Raw genomic sequence first — 6,000 nt, 5'->3', positions numbered from 1 at the left:
TTGGTAACAGTGTCATGTCCATCTTTACTGCATTATGGTCGGAGCAGGTCTTTGGGCAGATTTCCACTTTTCTAGCCTTAGGTGCCAGGCCTCTAGATATCCATATTTGGTCGATTCTTGTCCAGGTCAGTTGGGCTTCAGAAAAGAATGTTCCCTCTCTTCCCAGGGGGTTCTTTGTCCTCCAGATGTCAATCAAATCCATATTGTCTGTCATTTCAAAAAAAGTTTTAGGTAGTCTGCCGTCTTTTGTAACATTTTGACTTTGTGACTTGTCCATGTTAGTTGATACGACCCCATTCATGTCTCCCATCATAATGTTGTTGTTATAGTCCAGATAATCCAGCATAGTCTCATGCAACTTCTTGTAGAATTCCGATTTCCCTTCGTTTGGTGCGTAAATTCCTAATATCAAAAGTTTCTCTCCTTGGTGTTGTATCTCAATTGCCAAAATTCTTCCATGTTCATCTTTAAATAAGAATTTGGGTGACAGGCTCTCTTTCGCATATATCACCACACCTCTCTTCTTTACTCTGTCCGAAGATATAAATTCCTGGCCCAATCTTTTGTTTATTAACACTTTTCTGTGGAGCCTTGTCACATGTGTTTCCTGTAAGCAAATAATGTCCAATTGTTCTTTTTTTAATATATGAAATATTTTCTTCCTTTTTTCCGGAATGTTACAGCCATTTATATTCCAGCTCAAAAGTTGCAGAGACATCCTGAATAAATCTGATTATTTTTCTAGGGGTGGTATCTTATTCACAGGATCTTCAGGTTCCACAGGTGCCGGTACTGCCGGTGCTCCAGGCCCAGAAGGTAGTTCAATTCCTTTTTGGAGGTCCTCTTCGTATGTAGACAGAAATTTGTCTCTCTCTTCCGGTGTTCTAATTTTGACCTTCTTCCCTCTAAAGGTAAAGGATATTCCTTGGGGGAATTCCCACCTAAAAGCAATTGAGTTGCTCCTTAGTAATTTAGCAAGTTCAGAATAGGCGGCTCCGAGGTCCAACAGTTGTCTAGGAATATCTTTGTAGATTTCAATTCTTCTGTCCAAAATGTCCAGTGACTTTCCGTAGTGTAGGCCCAAAATCTTGTCCCTTTCCTCCTTTGATCTCAATGTTATCAGGCAATCTCTGGGCCTCTCCTTTTTTATGAATCTTCCAAGCCTGAAAGCTGACACAATTTTAAAGTCCTTTTCCTCTAAATTCCAAAACTTGGAGAATTCTTTAGTTAAAAACTCAGCTAGGTTGCCTTCTTCTGCTTCTTGTAGCGACCTAATCCTTAGATTATTCTCACGATTTCGCAGTTCTATCATAGAAAGATAAATCTGGTGTTCCCCTACTTGTTTGGTGAGTGGTCTTACCTCTTGTTCTAAGTTTTCTAATTTTTGTCTAGTATCCTCAGCCAATTTCCGATTTTCTGCTGTGGCCTCCGTCAACTGTCCAATTGCCTGTGTGTTCTGTGCAACTTGTCCAGTTAATTTATTTAGGCATTCTGTATTTTGATCAATCTTAGCTGTTTGCTCATCTGCTTTCTTATCCAAAGCTTCCAGTTTTTCATAAATTTTCTCTAAAATAGAAGCAGATGATCCTGAGGCCATATCTTCCAATTGTAACTGCTCTATTTCTCCCTCCTTTGCCTGTGGCAGAACGGCTTCTTCTACTTCTGAAGGCAGAGTAGGTACAGATGATCTACGTATCTGCGAGGCTGAGGTTAGAGTTGTCAAAGTTGTTTGTCTAGCTCTTCCTCTTCTTCTTGTGCCACTCATTCCAACGTTATCTAACAGTCAAGGTCACGCTGAGTTATTCCCATGGGAAAAGAGAGGCCCAGAGAGAACAAGCGGCCGGGAAATAGAAAGTAAATGTAAAGTCACTGTTTTAAATCTCCAATCCTCTAGAGGGAGCTTAAGATGTCTTTAGGGAAGAATTCTAGTGTAATTAGAGTCTGATTTAATGTCCAAGAACCTTCAAATACAGATATTTAGCAGAGTTGATGTTAATAGTCACTTTGTTTCAAACAGTGCTTACTGGTCTCCAAAAGATGTTTCAAATTAGCAGGTCCAAGTACCCTCAGATTGTTGCAAGTTCTGATACACAATAGCCAAATCTGCAAAACTGACAGCTCAGTCTCTCAAAGAGCTCAGGCAGCTCCGGACCCTGGGTTTCACATTTCAATTGTAATCCAATAAAAGAAGGATAAGTCAAATGCAAATAAGTAATTCCAAATCATAAACTTAAAGTCTTTACTTTATATAGCAGATTCAGTGGGTGCTCAGATCAATAAGGTTGAAAGTTCTTTTTAAGCCTCCACTCCTCCAGCTCTTTGCTTTTTAAAGTTCAATGGCAGCGGAAGACGGACTTCCTGTTTCCTCGTCTCTCCGCTTTCAGCCAAGTTCAATCTTTTAATTTCAGCTTTTAGTCTCGAATTTAAAATATTTCAGTCTTTACTCACGAATAAGTTGTTGTTTTCTTCCGGATCCAAAATTTACAGGAAAAGGGATCAGCGCTCACCAGCAGCAGCAGCGCGGCTTCGCTCCACAGATCGCGAAACGGCTCACAGCGCCGCAACCCCCCTCCACGTTCCGGAGCCCCTTACGGGGTTCCTTTGCCGCTAAGAGGGTCGCTTCTGGCGCCCACCGAGCCTCAGGACCACAGGCTCTTACTGCCTGTGGGTTTCCGACGTGGGTCTCCGCTTCGCCGTAGCGGACGACCCTTTTCTGCGGAGCCTCCTCCTCACTAGTGGAAGAGGACCGCCATTGCCGTTCGCGCCGCCCCCGGAAGTATTGTCTTCCAATACTTTGCGATAAGTATTCTTGCTGCTGTTGTGGCGTACATAAAAAAAATCCTATCTTTCCTTGGCACCAATTGGCCGACCATGCCCAGGAGAAAGGCCTCTGGTTTCTTCAAGAAGGTATATTTAAATACCATTTTCATTTCATTATAGATCATCTCTCAGAATGCCTTAATCTTTGGGCATGTCCACCAAAGGTGAAAGAATGTGCCTTCAGTTTCATTACATTTCAAACATTTGTTATCGGGCAGATGATAGATTTTTGCAAGCTTGACTGGTGTTATGTACCACCTGTAGATCATTTTCATTAAATTCTCTTTTAGGGCATTACATGCCGTAAACCTCATACCAGTGGTCCATAACTGTTCCCAGTCAACCATCATAATATTATGTCCAACATCTTGTGCCCATTTAATCATAGCAGATTTCACCGTTTCATCTTGAGTATTCCATTTCAACAGCAAGTTATACATTCTTGACAAATTCTTAACTTTAGGGTCTAACAATTCTGTTTCCAATTTTGATTTTTCCACCTGGAAGCCTAATTTTTTGTCCAAGTTATATGCCTCCATTATTTGATAATAATGGAGCCAATCTCGTACTCTGTTTTTTAATTTTTCTTTCTTTTTTTTATAATATTTATTAAAGTTTCAATAAAAAATTAAACATAAAACATAAAAAAGAAATACACAATTCAAAAATACACAATACATAATCCAAAAGAAAAAAAGGAACAAAAAAAAAAGACAAAAAAGAAAATAGAACAATTAAAAACAATATCACCTTTTCATCTCCATTTTTAAATTTACTTATTTTCTGGACCTCCTCGTACCTCCCTCTTTTGTATTCCAGTTCAAATTGTTTGTCCAGCAATTTCTTTCCCTCTTTTTTAATCCCAATCTTTACTCTTAATATAATATAACGTTAAAATTTTACCTTTTAAAAACCAAATTTCCATTTCCTTAAACTTTTTAAATCCTAATCCTTAATCTTAATCTATCCATAACTTTAAATCCTGTACAGCTGGAAGCCACTTATTTTCAATCCAACATCACTCTAACATTCTTTAATTTTGCAGTGTTTCAACAGATAGTCTTTGAATTTCTTCCAATCTTCCTCCACCGACTCTTCTCCCTGGTCACGGATTCTACCAGTCATTTCCGCCAGTTCCATATAGTCCATCAGTTGCATCTGCCATTCCTCCAGTGTGGGAAGCTCTTGTATCTTCCAGTACTTTCCAATAAGTATTCTTGCTGCTGTTGTTGCATACATAAAGAAAGTTCTATCCTTTTTTATCACCATTTGGCCGACTATGCCCAGGAGAAAGGCCTCTGGTTTCTTGGGGAAGGTATATTTGAATACCTTTTTTAATTCATTATATATCATTTCCCAGAAAGCCTTAATCTTTGGGCATGTCCACCAAAGGTGAAAAAATGTACCTTCAGTTTCTTTACATTTCCAACATTTATTATCGGGCAAATGATAGATTTTTGCAAGCTTGACTGGGGTTATGTACCACCTGTATATCATTTTCATAATATTCTCTCTTAGGGCATTACATGCCGTAAATTTCATACCTGTGGTCCATAACTGTTCCCAGTCAGCGAACATAATGTTGTGTCCAATGTCTTGTGCCCATTTAATCATAGCCGATTTTACTGTTTCATCCTGAGTGTTCCATTTCAGCAGCAACTTATACATTCTTGACAAATTCTTAGTTTTGGGTTCTAACAGTTCAGTTTCTAATTTTGATTTTTCCACCTGGAAGCCAATTTTCTTGTCCAATTTAAATGCCTCCATTATCTGAAAATAATGAAGCCAGTCTCGCACTTTGTTTTTTAGTTTTTCAAAACTCTGCAATTTCAGTCTATCTCCGTCTTGTTCCAAAATTTCCCAATATTTCGGCCATTTGACCTCCATATTGAGCTTTTTCAAGGCTTTCGCTTCCATTGGTGACAGCCACCTTGGGGTTTTGTTTTCTAATAAATCCTTGTATCTTATCCATACATTAAACAACGCTTTCCTGACAATGTGGTTTTTAAATGCTTTATGTGCTTTGACCTTATCATACCATAGATATGCATGCCATCCAAATACATTGTTAAAACCTTCTAGGTCCAAAATGTCAGTGTTTTCAAGAAGCAGCCATTCTTTCAACCAGCAAAAAGCTGCTGATTCATAGTAAAGTTTGAGGTCTGGCAGGGCAAATCCACCTCTTTCCTTTGCATCTGTTAGTATTTTAAATTTTATTCTGGGCTTCTTGCCCTGCCAGACAAATCTAGAAATATCTTTCTGCCACCTCTTGAAACAGTCCATTTTGTCCACAATTTGCAAAGTTTGAAACAAGAACAACATTCTAGGCAATACATTCATTTTTATCGCAGCAATACGGCCCAGCAGTGAAAGCTTCAAATTTGACCAAATCTCTAAATCTTTTTTCACTTCAGCCCAACATTTTTCATAATTGTCTTTAAATAAATTCCCATTTTTTGCTGTCATGTTAATCCCCAGGTATTTAACTTTCTTAACCACTGTTAAACCTGTCTCATTCTGAAACCTCTCTCTTTCAATCGGTGTTAAATTTTTCTCTAAAACCTTAGTTTTTAACTTGTTCAATTTGAATCCTGCCACTTGACCAAATTCTTGAATCACTTCTAAAACCCTTTTAGTACTAGATTCTGGCTCCTGTAACGTCAATACTAAATCATCTGCAAATGCTCTCAGTTTGTACTGTTTAGCTCCGACCTGTATACCTTTAACCAACCGGTCCCTTCTAATCATATTCAGCAAAACCTCCAGGACTGAAATAAAAAGAAGTGGGGAAATTGGGCAACCTTGTCGTGTCCCTTTTTCAATTTTAAGTTCTTCCGTCACCACATTATTTACAATTAATTTAGCCTTTTGTTCTGAATAAATTGCACTTATACCATTCTCAAAGCCTTGGCCTACCCCCATGCCCTGTAGATTCTTCTTCATAAAGTTCCAAGAAATGTTGTCAAAGGCTTTTTCCGCGTCCACAAATATCAAAACTGCTTTAGTGTTTATATTCACTTCTAGTTTTTCCAGAATATCAATTATATTCCTCAAATTGTCCGACAGATGTCTTCCTGGGAGAAAGCCCGCTTGATCTTTATGAATCTCTTCCATCAACACTTTTTTAAATCTCTTGGCCAAAATGTCAGCAAAAATTTTGTAATCCACATTAAGTAATGA

This window comes from Podarcis pityusensis, assembly GCF_964106645.2.
Source record: "Podarcis pityusensis genome assembly, chromosome: W".
Classification (NCBI taxonomy): Eukaryota; Metazoa; Chordata; class Lepidosauria; order Squamata; family Lacertidae; genus Podarcis; species Podarcis pityusensis.
The sequence above is the reverse complement of the archived record's forward strand: the minus strand, read 5'-3'. Positions refer to the sequence as shown.